An 18,630-nucleotide genomic window follows, 5' to 3' on the forward strand; every position below is an offset into this window, starting at 1 on the left:
GCCAGGTGGCTGGCTACAGCCAGTGTATTGTGCACTAATAAATAAATAAAGGTTTACTTGGTGACAGGATACTGGCCCTTATCAGTTATTTCAGTTCCACAAATGGTGATCTGTTTCAAAAAAACAGCTGAAAATGCTACTGCCAACGTGGGAGTGATGGATTTTGGAAAGGTCATGGACACCCCCTTCAGACTGCATTAAATTCAGTGTTTCAGAAACATCACGGGGTTTTATAGCATTCCCAGGACACAGAGTGCCTTAGATCTCTCCCCTGTAATCATTCAAACAACTGCAAAATATTCCATAGCGTCCCCGAGGAGACAATGATGCCACTGTGTGATCAGAGAAAAGAATCTGAAGTTCTGATTGTAACCCTGTTCGCATAGTTCGGTGTGTGCTAGAAGTTAGACCATATCTCCTGTATTCTGTCCAGAATGAGGAAAGTATCATGGAGAAGGCTTAGCATGAATAGTTAAAGAGGGTGGAAACCCTGAGCAGTGACAGTACTGAAACAGAAGGAAGAGTCTGAGTGTTATTTTTTGGTTAATGCAGAGGAACAGTAGGATGAGCAAAGCCTTGTAAGTAAAGCTTACAGCAAGTAAAGTTAAATACTTTACTCATACTTTAATATTTAATGATACAGCAGATGAAGGAGTGATTTTCTAAATTAACATGTAATTTGCAGCAAGATGATTTCCCGTTCTTGCCGACAGTGTGAGTCAGCATGATGGAACAAAACAACAGCAATGAAATGGGTTTGAGTCTGATGTCCTTTTTACGTCCCACCAGATGTTATGTTCTGTCAGAGAGTTTATAGTATGAATCCTGTCACCAGCAGTCAGGCCTGGCCTTGAAAAACCTTTTTAAAACCACTTCTTCATTAAGCTGTTACTGTCTATCTGTTATACTAGCATCTGAAAAGTGAACCCTGAATTTAAGGTAACATCTTTTGTGCCTTTGCTGAAATCAACTTTGATGGATTAGCTTAAATTTAAACTTGTTGTCTGCTACTCCTGTGTGGTACATGCATTAAATACATGCAGTCTTTCAACAATGCTCCTGTTCTATGCTGTACTATGGGAGCGTAGTAGTCTGTTGGGGATATCATTTCGATTCAGCTGACTGCTTTCCTTGCTCCACTGAAGGCTCGAATGGTCTTGCATGCATGTCAAAAATAATCAGTTCTATTGTGACTGTAGGTCCTCTACTTCTAAGACATCTCCTATCACAGTGGCAGGTTCAGGCAATGGGATTGACAGTAACTGGAAAGTCACCTGCCTATTTGTATGCCTGCCAAGCTGTGCTTGAGCTGAGTTTGCAGATCAACCCAATGATCCACTTCAGCACAGGCTGCTGTATTGCCCCTGGTCTCTGAATCCCTTGCTTATATTGTCTAAAATTGCATGGCCACTTAATCCCAGTATTCAGAATTTGCATATTTTCCTTATTCTGTGCAAGCTCCCACCTGCACAGACAGGTGTCTGGGGAGTATTTGAATCAAGTTTACAGATGAAAGAAATTTGAAGAGCTTAAATAGCTGCAGTCTCTGCACCATAAAAGAGTGTGACTTATGGAAAAAAGGGCTCCTACAGACTGGTGATGCTTCATGTGTTTTACTGTGGGTGTAATTGGAACTTGTGTTGAACACCGTGAAACAAAGATTGACTTCCTTGACACTGATGGACACCTCCTAGCCCACAGGATAATTAGTGGAACTGGTTTGGCAGCAGATTGTTGTCACAAGCATCCCAGGAATTTGACTAGAAAATGCAGACGACCGAAGACTTGGGGGAAAAAAGAATATCTTGAAGGTATATTACAACAGTTCAAATACATAAATCACAAGCTTTTTCTGTACGGTCTGTTGCTCTTTCATCACAATGCCTTCATATGACCTGACACTCCTTGTGCACAGAAATGTTTGTATGCCCCTGGATTTACATGTGATGTGATAGTCTGGTTAGTTTCTGGACTACAGCAAATAGGCCAGACCTGGAATGGACTGCTAACTCCCTTTGGTGAGCCAGATTTGTGGTATTTTTAAGACAATTAATATCGTTATCATTATGCTAACATTCAGGACAGATTTTTCTCTAATTCATGTTTTTCCCCACCATCTGATTTAGTGGAGTTCAAATCCATGTCCCCAGAATGTTAGCCTGAGGTTCTGTACAATGAGTCCAGTGACGTTACCACTAAGCTACCACCTCCCCTGCTACCAGAATTCCACGTTAATTTCATCACATCAGCTGATATACAATAGCCAGATAATGTAGATGATTCGGAAGATCATCTGGCCTGGCTACACTCTGGAAGAAAGTGAGTACTGCAGATGCTGGAAGTCAGAGTCAAGAGTGTGATGCTAGAAAAGCGCAACAGGTCAGGCAGCATCTGAGGAGCAGGAGGATTAATATTTCAGGCATAAGCACTTCATCAGGAATGCCTGGCTACACTCTCCCAATCTCCTGTGCACACGTTCACTGGTAGTCCATTAGAATAATGGAAGATTGGCTAGCTTTGGATATACTGGCTGTTAGCTTCACTTTAGGGTTTGTTTATTTGTTGCATGTTAATTGCATATAGATGATGGACCTTAACTGGGGATTTGTTTGAATTGCTGTACATAAACATGGATAGAAACTGTGGTTGTACACATGTCATATGCATCGCTGAAATAATGATAAAACATGCAAAGATTGTCTTCAGTTCTATTATTTACTCAATGATTTTCTGGAAACACAATAGTTTGCAAAATAGTTACATCTATGAATAAGAGGGCACATTCAATCAAGAGAGTTGAAACCTGGGGAAAGCAATTTTAATGTGAAATATTCCTGTGTTGTCAGCCTGTGTAGCACAGCTTTGGAGCCAAAACATAGGATTAATCAACAGCTGCTATGGGATGCATCCTATTATAGCTCAGCCTTCTTTTATTATGCACAAATTCTTTGTCTGGTGGCTCTGGATCAGAAGCAGTAACTAGCAATTTTCTTTGTTTCCCTCTGATGGACACCCTTGCTCTGCTTATGGTGGCTTGAGTATCGTGTACTTCTAAATGAGTTGTCCTTCCTCTGACCCTGGATATATTGATGAGATCATGATCAAGGTCACTATTGATCACTCCACTGCATGTCTGGTGATGGAGTGAGCTGAAGTATTTCTGGGCCTGGAATATTAATTGTAGAAAATGAAACTGGGTCGTCTTTATCTTAGTAACTGGAGTTGGCCAATCAGTCTCTTGTGCTTATTCTGATATTCAATGAGTTCATGATTGAACTGTACTTTCAGATTAGGCTTCTCCAATGGTGTACCATCTTGAATCCCAGGATTCAATATTATATTTGTATGAATCTTGCCTGTTGCAGCACTTTGCCCAGCTGCTCATTGCCTTCTGTTACTTGCTTCCTCTATTCCTATGAGGTGAAAAACAATTACCAGATATTTTAAGCTGTGTATTTTAGGATTCAGCATGCTTTTATCACTGTACACATGGCCCACTTCAAGTATTTTGTCTGCAGAAGGTTTGAGAGCTAACTGATCCTTTCTAATTGTCAGTTCTATGCACGATTAATTATAGGCAGTCAGTCTTCAGGCTTTTGTAGCTGCGTCATTCTGGTGTCCTTTTGTGTTACAATGGCAGTGGACCTCTCACAACAATAATAACAGGAATTGAAATGTAGCTGGGTCAGGATTGGAAATTAAATATAGTGTGTTCAGAAATGTTCACAAGATATAGGAGAAGGAAAGATTGCTTTGAAGCAAAACAATTTTTTGTGTTTGCAGCTAAAACTAATGGAAGGTAAGTAGGCTAACGCTGGGCAGAGTCAGTCAGGGAACTTGCCTCATTCCTGGGTTGTTTCTCTGTTGGTAGACAAGTGGTTAGCACAAAACATCTTTCCCATCTGCCGCCCGCTAAGTAAAAGACAGAAAAACAGCTGCTGCTGTGTTTAAAGAGGTGAATTTTGTTTGCAACTAAACTAGAAAGACACCATGTATGGATGCCTGACGATGATTGAGAGTGAGTGTAGAGGTACATGGGTGGGGACGTTACTGCAGAAAGCATGTAAGTGGTGAGCCTTCTACAGACTAAATTACAGATCGTTAAAAGGTTAAACAATGGATTATGGTATCCTTGGTTTATATTCCATTGCAATTTGGAAATATTGAGACAAGATCCAAAAGCATTTTAATTAAAAAGGGATTCGAAGATAGATTTGGAAAAATTACTACCTCTTCTAGTGGACTAGAACAAGAAAGCATTGTAATAAAATTAGAATTACGTCATTCAGTAGTGAAATCAGGCAGCAATCTTTCAATCATGGCAATTTGAATTTTCTGCACAATGAGATCTGGATAGGTGTTCTCAATGTCCATCACCAACAGAAGTTCTGTAGCACCACTCCTGACTACTTTGGCTGAATCATAAATATTGCTGACCCAGTTTAGCCCCTAAATGATAAGGGAACAAACAAGAAGGGAGACCCTACATGATCTTTTCCAAACCTGTCTGCCAGTCACAGAGGTATCTCACCATGACAATGTTGGTAAGAGTGACCATCATAAAGTCCTTAGAGATAAAGTCCCATTTTCTACATTTAGAACACCCTCCATCATATTGTGTGGCATTACCATCTTGCTAAATGGGATTGATTTCGAATAGATCTACCAACAGGTAGCCTTTTGAGACCATGAGAAAATCTTCAATATCTATTTATTCTCTGATTAGCCACTCATTTGTGACAGGGTTCAGGAATACTCATGTCAGTTGGCTTATTAATGAGTCTCATTGGCATTCCTCAGGCAAAGGCCAGGAATCCTGGGTTGGTTTTTCTGCTTTCCAACTGAATTGGGAAGATTCTCCTGCTGCTGAGACATTGACAAGAGGCCTCTCCCACAATTAACTGGGTGGCTGCAATGGATCCTTTAGCAACATCCTGCATTAATTCCAGTGCAATGTGTCCTGCTGCCTGCTCTGTCCCTCTACTATTTAACTGAAGTCACACTCTTTCCCCCACTATCACTGAGGCCCCCAAAGCACTGTTTATGATATTGGATTATTTAGCAAATTTAAATGGCAACATTTTCTGGTTAGGGTGTATGCTTGCAGGTGCTTTTGAGTGCTTAGTACATCCTCATACATAAAGTAAGGTCAAACTTTCTTGTGTGTCTGCCAGAAAAGGCAAACAATTTAACTCCCAATTAACATGCTGTCTGCACAGTAAGAGGAATTTCAACTCTGGTTTAATTTAATATTTTCATTGACATTGACCTCAATCATTGAAAATCTAGGCACAGAATATTTTATATGCACAATTCAAGGAGAATGCAATCTTTTTCATCACCTGGCAATAACACCTCTGTATTTCCATGCTGATGTGACTGTCCTGTATCATAGAAATTAGTGTATTTAATCCTTTTGCTCCTGATGTTTTGGGGCAATCTATATCTTCCTGTCGATTATATTGATGAACGGAGAAATTTTATCTTATGTTGAAGAAACAACGTGCTTTTTTTATTTGTTGTATGAATAAACAGTTTTTAAAATGAAGATAATCAGTAGGGAAGCTGTTTTTTTTTCTTCACAGGCTAGAGATTGCAAACACAGAAGTGGTTAGCACTGCTGCCTCACAGCACCAGAGACCCGGGTTCAATTCCCGCCTCAGGCGACTGAGTGTGAGGAGTTTGCGCATTCTCCCCGTGTCTATGTGAATTTCCTCTGGGTGCTCCAGTTTCCTCTCAAAATGTGTGGGTTAGGTGAATTGGCCACGCTAAATTGCTCATAGTGATAGGTGAAGGGGTAAATGTAGGGGAATGGGTCTGGGTGGGTTGCGCTTCGGCGGGTTGGTGTGGGCTTGTTGGGCTGAAGGGCCTGTTTCCATACTGTAAATAATCTAATCTAAAAAAAGAAGGTTTTTGAATTGTAAATGCACTAGGATGTGGTATCTTTACCCCACATGCTTGAATACTCATATTCTGTCAAAGGATTACGAGACATGGAAATTATGGTCAAGGAGTAGGTCTTCTCTAAAGAAATTAACCTTTTGTATATGATTATTTTTCAGATACATTTGTGCACCGCACTTTCCCCTTAATATCATAGAATCCCTACAATGCATGACCAGGTCATTCAGCCCATACTGACCCTCTAAAGAGCATTCCATCAAGACCCACCTCTCAAATGATTTGGATGTGAGCATAAGAGGTACAGTTGGTAAGTTTGCAGATAACACCAAAATTGGAGGTGCAGTGGACAGCGAAGAGGGTTGCATCAGATTACAACAGGATCTTGACCAGATGGGCCAATGGGCTGAGAAGTGGCAGATGGAGTTTATTTCAGATAAATGTGAGGTGCTGCATTTTGGGAAAGCAAATCTTAGCAGGACTTATATACTTAATGGTAAGGTCCTAGGGAGTGTTGCTGAACAAAGAGACGTTGGAATGCAGGATCACAGCTCCTTGAAAGTGGAGTCGCAGGTAGATAGGATAGTGAAGAAGGCGTTTGATATGCTTTCCTTTATTGGTCAGAGTATTGAGTACAGGAGTTGGGAGGTCATGTTGTGGCTGTACAGGACATTGGTTAGGCCACTGTTGGAATATTTTGTGCAATTCTGGTCTCCTTCCTATCGGAAAGATGTTGTGAAACTTGAAAGGGTTCAGAAAAGATTTACAAGGATGTCGCCAGGGTTGGAGGATTTGAGCTACAGGGAGAGGCTGAACAGGCTGGGGCTGTTTTCCCTGGAGCGTTGGAGGCTGAGGGGTGACCTTATAGAGGTTTACAAAATTATGAGGGGCATTGATAGGAAAAATAAGCAAAGTCTTTTCCCTGGGTTGGGGAGTCCAGAACTAGAGGGCATAGGTGAGAGGGGAAAGATACGAAAGAGACCTAAGAGGCAACTTTTTCACGCAGAGGTGGTACGTGTATGGAATGAGCTGCCAGAGGATGTGGTGGAGGCTGGTACAATTGCAACATTTAAGAGACATTTGGATGGGTATATGAATAGGAAGGGTTTGGAGGGATATGGGCCGGGTGCTGGCAGGTGGGACTAGATTGGGTTGGGCTATCTGGTCAGCATAGATGGGTTGGACTGAAGGGTCTGTTTCCATGCTGTACATCTCAATGACTCTCATTCCTATCCCTGTAACCCTACATTTCCCATGGCTAACCCTGAACACTATGGGCAACTTAGTATGTCCAGTCCATTTAACTTGCATATCATTGGACCGTGGGAGGAAACTGGAGCACCCTTAGGAAACACACAGACATAAGGAGAATGTACAAACTCCACACAGACAGTTGCCTGAGTGTGGAATTGAACCTGTTTCTCTGTGAGGGAGCAATGCTATCCACTGAGCCACAGCTTCTAATTATTTTAAAATATTGAGTACGATTATCATGTCACCTACTTACAGTCAGCATAATGATGCAAATCACAAACAGAGTACTATGCTCTAAAAGTATTGCAAAGTATTGGGCTATATTCTGACGAAGAATGTTTAAGTGCTTGAAGAGTAAATCAATTTATAATTTTTGAAGTAATTGCATGATCAGTTTCTGATTTTCATTTTCCAGCTCTATCTTATCTGTAACTAAACCAGATAATAGGCTTCAACGTAAATGACACAAACCAAAGTAATTTTCCTTTAGGGTGGGCACGGATGTACAATAAAAATTCATTACAGTAGCTTGTACATAATAATATTGATATCTTTCAGCCTTTGGTGCAAGGTTTGAAGTTTCTATTAACTGTTTAATTTGAAGATCTAAGTCAATTACGTTTTTGTTTGCCTGAGTTAAGAAAGCCAATCTCTGACTTTCTTAGCCCTCATTAGTTAGATTCTAGGCTCAAGCATGTTTTCACAATTTTCACAGCATTTATTAAGTTGATCAAAATGAAAGAATGATGCTCAGTAAAAGAATGGATCTAGACAATTCACAATGGAATAGCAGCTGATAACCTCTGGGCGACTGGGCACATGTCTCTTGCTCTATTCTGTTGATTACATTTTTTCTGTCTTCATTCTCCATCACAATGCATTAAGCTGGTATTAACCCTTTTGCTAGCCACTGCCTCCTCGGCATGCTCAGTGGCACCTTGAATTTTAATTGACTTGCATGCACTGCACACAATCAGTCTCAGATTGCTGAGGTAGTGTGACCTCAGTTTCTGCTTTTGTTCCATTAAAAGTGGCAGTCACCTTACTATATAACATCTTGCTGCCCCCTGATATGTTCATTGAAATGTGAAGCAAGTCACATTGTCCCTCTTAGTTTGCTAATTTCCTGTTTCTCTAAACTAATGAGTAATATGTGCATCTGTTTGAAAGTGTGTAGTATCACCCTGGAATGACTTATGTTGTTCCAAATGCCTAAATGATTCATCCAAATATTAATGGAACATTCCAAAGCCATTCAATATCCTTTAGTTAAAGAATTATGTGTGATTCCACAGTAACCGTTGATGCCTGTTTAAAAAAAAATAAGTTAGTTTCAAAAGACCAGACTAGCTGCTGCTTAATCTAATTCTTTGATTGTTGGCATTGCATCAAGAAATATAAAGTCTAGGCAAGCATTGGGAAGCCGTAAGACCATAAGTCAGAGCACAATTTGGCCATTCAGCCCATTGAGTCTGGTCCACCATTTGATCATGACTGATATGTTTCTCAATCCCATTCTCCTGCCTTCTCTCTGTAACCTTTGATGCCCTTATTAATCAAGAACCTATCCCCGTATTAAATAGAAATAGTTAGGCCATCATCAATCCAAATGCTCAAACAGGTTTGAAGGGCTGTATAGCGTACTTCTGTTCTCGAGTACTGGAGAAAGTCCAAATCGGAGAATTGATTTTAATCACCAAGTTGGTATGAGGATAAAACAGAACCTTGAGCACTCTAATGGCTCTTGTTGAATAATGCTGCTCTTATATCTTCAAAACTTTGAAACTGAAGCTCATCTGAAATAACAGGAAATTTAAATTATGATTGACAGGTTAGGTGGAAGGAGGAGGTCATCATAACCAATCAAAAGCTTACTAGATCATCAGGACTTTGATATTTTAAGGGTTGGTGTTCAGCACCTGGTACTTTTGGACTTAATGTGTTAATTGCACAAATGTATCACCAATTGTAGATTTTTTTTGTATTAACTTGTATTCATTTAAGGATGTGGATATTGCTGGCAAGGCCAGAATTCATTACTCATCCCTAGTTACCTTCAAGAGGATAATGTTGAGCTGCCTTCATGAATCACAGCAGTACATCCACATTGCTGTTTGGGAGAGCATTTCAGGATTTTGACCCAGTAGCAGTGAAGTGGTTGCAACGTATTTCTAAGTCAGGATGGTGGGTGACTTGAAAGGGAATTTGGAGGTAGTGGTGTTCCCATGTATACGCTACCTCTAGATGTTATTGGTCATGGATTTGGAAAGTGTTAATGATCACTGATGAATTTCCATAGTGCAGCTTGTAAATGACACACAATGCTGCTACTGAGCATTGATAATGTAGGGAATGAATATTTGACATTTTGCTGTCTATTAAATAGGTTGTTTTGAACTATATGTTGTCAATTTTCTTAAATGTTGTTGGAGCAGTACTCATAAAGGCAAATAGGAGTAATGATATTCTTATTTTATGTCTTGTAGATGGTGAACATGCTCTGGGAAGTCAGGAAGTAAGTTATCCATTGCAGGATTTTGCAGCCTTTGAGTGAACTCTTGTATCCCACCATTTATATGGCTAGTCCAGTTCACTTTCTGGTCAAAGATAACTCCAAGGATGTTGATAATGGGGGAGTCAGCGATGCTAATGCTGTTACATATTAAGGAGTGATTGTTAGATTCTCACTTGCTGGAATGATTATAGCATGGCAATTGTGTGATATGATTGATACTTGCCTCTTGTCAATACAAACCTGGATTTTTGTCCGGGTCTTGCTGCATTTGAAAATGGGGGCCAAATTGACATGATATAATTACAAATTTCCAAGCTTGCAGATGATTCAAAGATAAGGACATAACAGAATAGGGGCAGGAGTGGGCAATTCCGCCTCATGAATCTGTCCCACCCCTCCATCTTGGCTGATCTCATCATTGCCTCGACTTACTTTCTTGCCCACTCCCCAAACCCTTTAACTTGTCACTAATTAAAAACCACTTCCTTAAATTTATCCAGTATTCTGATGTCCACCGCACTCCGGGGTCGTAAACTCCACAGAATCATAACCATTTGAGAAATGTAATTCCTCCTCACCTTAGTTTAAGTCTTAGGAATTGCAGACATAAAGCAATCATCTCTCATTATAGATTGTTCTACACGTGGAGACATTCATTCTACATTTAATTTGTCAATCCTCTTTAGCATCTTATAAACTCGTTGTTCTAAACACTAGAAAGTATAGGCCTAAACTGCTCATGCTTGCCTCATAAAACAAGCATTTCATCTCTAAAATTAATCTAGTGAACTTTACTGAACTGTCTCTAATGCAATTACATCCTTCCTCAAGCAAGGGGACCAAACTGCATGCAGTAGTCCAACTGCAGTCTCACTTGTACCAGTGCAACAACACTTTCCTACTTTTATGAGCAGAATTGTATTGAGAGCAAGATGTTAAGCATTTTCAGAAGAACTTGGACAGACTTAATGATTGGACAAGATTACGGCACACAGAATATGATGTGGGAAAATGTGAGGTTATCTACTTTGGTAGGAAGAACAGATGTGCTCTTGAACAGAGAGAGGTTAGAAAATATAGATGTCCAAAAGGATTTGAGGATCTTGATAAAAATAACTTAAAGATAACATGTAAGTGCATCAAGTTATTAGATTAAGGATTGTTGGCCTTTGTCAGAACAGCATTTGAGTACAGGAGGAATGAAGTCTTGATTCCAGTTGTATTTATTCATGAATATTCATTAGATTGCACTTGATGAACTGTGTGCAGTTTTAATCTCCTTAATTCAGGAAAGTTATTACTGCCATTGAGGTATAGCAAAAGAGGTTCACCAGACTTGTTTCTGGGATGGCTGTGCTGTCCTAGAAAGAGAAATTGGGTACTGGGCCTGTGTTCTCTAGCATTTTGAAGAATGAGGTGATCACCTTGAAATATATAAAACACTTAAAGGTATAGACAAGATAGATGCAAGTAAGATATTTTCTCTGGTGGGGTATCTAGAACTAGAAGCTATAATTTAAAACTAAAAGGATTTAGCACTGAAATGGGGGTATCTTTCTTTTTTTGCTCAGATGTTGGTGAATCTTTGGAATTCGCTATTCCAAAGGATTGTACTTTGGTCATTGGACAAATGACTCAACTGAAGCAGGGGGTGACCCAGGTTGGAACCACAGTCTTTGAAAATATTTATAGTTCAGTTTGATTAACCTTTCGATTGCCAATGACATAAGAGGGATGGGAATAGTATGTATAAAAGGCACTGAAGTGTTTATCTTGAGGTAATAGTCAAATGACAGGCAACCTAAGGTTTGAAAACCCTAACCTAGAATGAAATAAAATAAATAATATTTTCAGAGAGTTGGTATGGGTATGATAGAAATTTCTCACCTAAAAGATGCCAAATAATAATTGAGGATTAGCAGAAGGAGGCCCAGTAACTCACCAAGCCCAGTGATACAATATTGAGGTCCCGAAATGGGCAAGAAATTTCCCCATCTGAAACATGGGTATGTAGTAGCTTAAATGTGCAAAATGGCAATCTTTGTAGCTACAGGGCCTTATGAAACCACTTCTCTAGTTATGGCCAGCCAACCACTTACTATGGTATCTCTTCTCATTCCTGTACTGTCATTTCTGTCTTCCTCAAGGCCTACTCTGGCCTCCATCGTATTTCTCATCTGCATGTACTTCTTTGGCAGCATCATCTGGAAATAGCAGTTTAGGATCCATGTGTATACAAATGATAACCAGCTCTACCTCTCCTTGTCTCATTCCCCATTACTAAATTATCAGACAGCTTCCAAAAATCCGTTATTGAACCCAAAAGAAAATTCAGTTAAGTACATGAAAGACTATTTTTGGTTCTGGCCACCAGCTTTGTTCCTCAGAGAGCAATTCCATCCCTCACCTTGGCCTCTCTGAGGCGAGACATTTCACAGCTTGGTGTCACACTTCCTCTTGAGACGAGCACCATCTGTGCTTCTTATGCTCACGAATATGTGATCAAATTCTGCCCCCACTTCATTTTCAAGTTTGCTAATGACACCACCATTGTTGCTTGCATCACAAACAGCAATGAGACACAATACAGGAAAGAGGGAGAGAGTGCTACTGGTGTGGGATAAAGACACCAATTTCTCCAACATCGGCAAAATGAAGCAGCTGGTCATTGACTTAAAGAAGCGGAGTGGAGGGCATGCCTCTGTTTGTATCAATGGTACTGCATCAGGAAAGCAACCAACATCATCAAACACCTTCCCACCCCAGTTATACTCTCATCCACCCTCTTCTGTCGGGCAGTAGATATAAAAGTTTCTATACATGTATGAATAGATTTAAGGACAGTTTCTTCCCTGTTGTTTAGACTTCTGAATGAACCTCTCAAATTTTAAATTTAATGCTGATCTTGCTGTCTGTGCAACCTCTCTCTGCAGCTGTAACATTGTACTCTGTTCTCTTACCCTAATGCACATATTATGCTATGCTCTGTCAGTACTGCATGCAAAACCAAAACTCTTCACTGTACCTAAGTCCTTGTGACAATAATAATAAATCAAATCATCCCAATACATGTCTATTTCCACTTTGGTTGCATTGCCCATTTCCGCTGTGCCTCCATTCCTCTGCTGTTGACATCTTCATTCATGCCTTTATGTCTGCACTCAACTATTTCAATTCATTCCTGGCAATTCTTATAAACTCAAGGGCGTTTAAAAATCTGCGTCTATATTTAACTCTCACCAAGTCCTAATCACCTACCATCCCGGTACTTGCTGATTAGGCTACTAGTTAAAAAAAACCCTCAATTTTAGAACATGATTTTTTATTTCAAATCACTTAATCCCTGTATTTGTAACCTTGTTTAGCTTTTGCAATCCTTCAGGATATCTGCACCTCTCCACTTCTTATTTCTCCAGTATTCCCAATTTGAATAACTTCATCATTGGTTATGCATTCCTAGGCAAAGCCATCAGGTATTCATTCTCTGATCCTCTCAACCTTTCAATCTTTCCCTTTTTTCTTTTAAGATGACTGTTAAAATCTGTCTCTGTTATTAGAATTAATGTCGCTCCACCTGATATGATGTTAAATATTATTTGAATACATTCCCATGGTACACCGCTGGTTATTTTAATACATAAAGGATGTTGTATAAATGCTTGCCATTGTCTGCTGTACTCCTGTTCTAAACAACTTGGCCAGGAACGTAGATCAGGAGACAAAGTTATTTCTGCTGACAGGTACACCAGTTTAAATATTTTCATAAGGTGTGAAGGTGGATTCCAGGCATTCTTGTACTGAGGCAGAACTTCCCTGATCAGCTATGTTTTGAAAGATGGTGAATCTTGAAATCATATTGACTTCTTCAAAAAGATTTATATTAGCTTTCACCAATAGAATACCAACCAGTGCAACCTCCAAATACAACAACAATCTTTGAATGAAGGTTTTAACAGCATATGAAATGAGGTTGGAAGGGAGTTGGACAATATTACAGAAGTGGAAAAAGGGGCATTTAATAAAAGCAGATCACATGGCCAAATTCATCAATGGTTCAAATATGACATCATGACATGATCACTGTGGTTCAGCCTCTGGCAGCTGTGAAGGAGAAGGCTAGAGATGGATGGCAAGAGAACAGAACTTTTCTCAATGATTAAAGGCAACAGCTTCAGCCTTTCCTATATTTAATTGGAGATAATTTCTGACCATCACACAAGTTTTGCATCAGCTACCTGACAATTTAGAGATAGTGCTACAGCCAAAGGGCATGGTGCTGAGGTATAGCTGCAGGGTGATAGTCAAAGAGAATAGCTTGTGCCATTCCAGATCAAAACCTATATTGCCTTGGACTTTAGGATTATAAACAACTCTCATCTAAAATGACAAGCTCTCCCACCCACCATCACTTATTGTAACATAAACATTTCTTGTATTATACCTTTGTACCTCTATCTTCCAAGATTGTTGTGTCAGAACAGCATCTGATTTGAGTAGGTCTACAGATCAGGTATTTCAACAATTCATAAGTTTCTCCAGTTAAAAATTTAATTACCTCCTGGATATAGTTGAGCAGACAAAGATGACTAAAACACTGAAAATTAATTTGTAACCATTAATTCAAACTGGCAGATTGTGTTTGAAGTGAACTAAATAAAGATAGAGTCAAAAAGTCATAGAGATGTACAGCATAGGAACAGACCCTTCAGTCCAACCCATCCGTGCCGACCAGATATCACAACCCAAAGATTTCACTTCTGTGGAAGATCCAACAGTCGTTTTGCAATGGAGTATCACTCTGAATGACATTAAGCATCGATGTAACTGTATACTTATGAAAACAGACAATAGGTTGGCTATTTGTTATGAGCAAATTATCTACAATATTTGTCAACATAACAGCAGTGACAGCACTCCAATTTGAACCAGTAATGGTTCAACACTTTGGGAGATTTTGATGTTATAATAATGTGCTACCTTATTTGGTTATTTTTCTTCCCAGTGTGAGTTGTTTGTTAATTCTCCTGGAATTAGCTCCCACTACTGTTTGTCAGAAGCAAGAAAGTTCGGAGCAGTTTCCCCAAAATGTGCAGAAAAACTGCTTCAGGTTTTTCAATAATTTCAACACATCTCATTTTTCATTTGATGAGAAATTTTGATTATTTCATTTTCTGTTTCTTAAAATGTTGCTATACTCTGTCTCAATGAGGAGTGAAAGAGGTGTAAAAAGGAATTGGCTTATTAATCACACTGTACGTGAATAGAGCAGAAAAGCAGATCTCGAGTGTGTTACCCATTAATTAGATATTCCTAATCCAGAAAGCCTGCACACAAGAATTGACACACTCTGGTCTGTCCTCCAGTATTCCAGATAATTTCATCCAAAAATGGAAGAAAGTCAGCTTTGAGAGATGATTTGAAGATTCCGGTATTGGACTGGCGTGTACAAAGCTAAAAATCACACAACACCAGGTTATAGTCCAACAGGTTGAATTGGAAACTTTAGCTTTTGGAGCGCTGCTCCTTCATCAGGTGGTTGTCACAACACCTGATGAAGGAGCAGTGCTCTGAAAGTTAGTGCTTCCAATTAAACCTGTTGGACTATAACCTGGTGTTGTGTGATTTTTAGCTTTGAGGGAATGATTGTTGAATTGGGGTCTGACACGGATGGTCAGACCACATAGAGTCATAGAGATGTTAAGCACAGAAACAGACCCTTCGGTGCAACTTGTCCATGCCAACCAAATATTCTAAATTATTTGAGTCCATTTGCCAGCACTTGGTCCATATTCCTCTAAACCTTTCCTATTCATATACCCATCCAGGTGCATTTTAAATGTTGTAATTATACCAATCTTCATCACTTCCTCTGGTAGCTCATTCCATACACGCACCACCCTCTGTGTGTGAAAGTCTCTGTGCTGAGTTACTGTAATGCAATGTTTATCTGTAGTTTGTTTATCTGACAGTTATGTTTATCCTTTTAACTATGTCTTATTTCTAGCTTATACTATGAATCACTGGATGACAATGCAGCTTCTTTTCTTTTTTATTCCTTTTTTTTGTATCTAAGATTTGTGCCTAGGTACTTTGTACCTGAAATGGCATCATGAGAAGTGACATTGTAAACATTTCTGTAAGCCTGTAGTTCTGTACTCAAGTACATGTGACAATAAAGGATATTCTATTTGATTTGTGCTGCTTTTAGATATATAGGTGGTTCCAGTGAAACCTCACTTAATGGAAATAGCGGGGCCTACGGTAAAAATGGGGTTAGGGCAGACCAGAAAAAAGTATCACTCAAGATTGCTCAACAGTCACCCAAAAGTCTAATGCCCAGTATAGCACAGCCTGAATGAAGGTATAAATCATATTTATCAATGGAACAAAAGTAAATTTGACACAGTACCTTTTAAAAAAATATTGTTAATGACATTAAAAAATATTGTTAATGTCAACAGACAGTTGATGACTGAGGGTCATCATGATGTATACGGTAGATGCCCTCATTCCTGTTAAGTGAACTATATCACATATTCTCTCCTTATGCTCAAAACACCTTATATAATACTTAGCTTCTTTATAATATAGTGTTATAATCTTTGTTTTGTGTTCACCACCTGCAATGTTATCACCAGAATGCTTCTTGCTATCATTTCTTTTCACTATGTCCTTCCATTTTTTCAAAAACAGGGACACTCTAGGAGTATTGCACCTTTCAGAGATTAGAAATCACACGACACAAGGTTATAGTCCAACAGGTTTAATTGGAAGCACTAGCTTTGGGAGCACCGCTCCTTCATCAGGTGCTCCGAAAGCTAGTGCTTCCAATTAAACCTGTTGGACTATAACCTGGTGTTGTGTGATTTTTGACATTTGTACACCCCAGTCCAACACCGGCATCTCCAAATCATGACCTTTCGGAGGAAGCTGCTCAATGCATCACTCTCAGAAAGCTGCTCTCTGTACAGTCCCTGTCACAGAAAGCTGCTCTGTCTGCAGCTGGCTTCGGTGCATGTCCAGAACGAAGCAGGCGAAACGATCACTGCTGGAATTACGTTATTGAACAGAGGTAAGCGTTCTTGAAACTCCTATTCCTTAATTCCTCAGCAACATTCTAAGCAAAACTGTGCTGCAGGAGCACGTGTTATCCAAGAACTACCCGCAGTATCTGTCAAATGGGATCTGTTAGAAATAATGGGCTCCTTGCTAAGTGATGTGAAGTCCTTTAGCACTTCCAGTTGTATAATTTAAAGAAAATAACTAGCACTTATTGCATACTTGGCTGATTCAATACCTTCCGCACACATGTTTATGACTCTTGCAGATTGTGCGAAAATGGATGTGTGCAGGCTGTTAATGCTGATTGCTATATAGTGAAATTGTAGAACTACATGATTTATTTAATATATAGTGAGCACTTACTATAGAAAATGACAAATTAGATTCTTTCTTTGGTGCACAAATGCTGCTGAATCCTTTTGAGGATAAGAAGATATTCTGAGCTCATCACAGCTATTATATATGTGTCACTTCACTGTGATTTATGAGAAAAGAAAGAGATCTGATGAGGTGTGATGAGTAATGTCCTTTAGATTCGCACCCTTAAAGAATCATTTTCTAAACATGGCATTATATAACAGGACAATTTCAAGAGGTACTAAGTCTTCTGTTGTCTTCCATTATCCGAATGTTAAAAACTAACTGAAAGTGCATATACTCAATACTGATATTGCTCACGGTGTTTTATAAAAGATGCTCAAGACAGCTGACTATAAATGAACTGACTATGGGCACGAATGCCCCCTGTTCAGTCATTCATACTGTCTTTATCTGGATTGGGTGAAAGATAAATGGTAGTAAAAAGGCTTTGATGTCGTAAAGAAGGAAACGGCCGCATTGTACCAGTGAGCCAACTTCTAAATTTTTTTTCTTGAACTATGAATTCTGATTTATTGCCTCTATTTCAAAGCCCTTGGTTGCTGTGAGAGGTTAACTAGACATTGAAGGAATACACAGTCTTAGATCTAGATTATTGAATCTGACAAATTCATTTTATTCCAGGTTTATTAAAAAACATATTTTTCCAGTAGCATAGACAGATGAAAAACCAAATGGATTACTGCATAGTTGTGAGGTATTAAACTCTGTACTACTTAGCATATTTTTACCTTACTCCTGCTTTTAGTGATGTTTAGAAATTCTTCCAAGGTACTTTGGCTCATCAGTTGTTGTTTTCCTCAAGTTTTAACTGGATTTCAATAAATTGTAAAGTTTTGATTTGTGTTCTATCTCTCGTCAGTGTATAGTGAGCCACCTTTTAAATGGTGATCTGAACCCAATGGTTCTCAATTTTAGTTAGTGTCTTAACTGGGGAGAGAAATATCAAGAGATTGAGGGAAAGAATTCCAGAGTGTAGGGCCTAGGCAGCCTTGCCCTTCCATATCTCTATAACTGTCCTTGGTTCTGAGATCTCTGAGCCTCTCTAATGCTACCAACTTGGACATGCCTAATTTGAATTGTGCCTGTATTGATAACTCTGTCTTCTCTGCTGAATGATGTAGAGGTGCCTGTGTTGGACTGGGGTGGACAATGTTAAAAATCACAACACCAAGTTCTGGTGCAACAGGTTTATTTGGATGTACAAGCTTTTGGAGCACCGCTCTTTCATTAGGTAGTTAGTGGAGTAGGATCATGGGACACAGAATTTATAGCAAAATACCACATTGTCATACAACTGATGCAATATATTGAACAAATATATTAAGTCTTTCATCTTTTAGAATGTGTTGCAGGTTTTGATTCATTAATATGTAAATCCCAGAATTTCTCTCAAGTTACATTCCCGAGATAACATAAGGTTTTATAAAAAAAAGTGTTGAGGTTAGAGTCTGTATGTATTCCAGTCTTGAGTCAGACTGGTTCTATTTCCAAAGTAAGAATTTATAAAATGTCACATG

Source organism: Hemiscyllium ocellatum, chromosome 9 (assembly GCF_020745735.1).
Source record: "Hemiscyllium ocellatum isolate sHemOce1 chromosome 9, sHemOce1.pat.X.cur, whole genome shotgun sequence".
NCBI lineage: Eukaryota > Metazoa > Chordata > Chondrichthyes > Orectolobiformes > Hemiscylliidae > Hemiscyllium > Hemiscyllium ocellatum.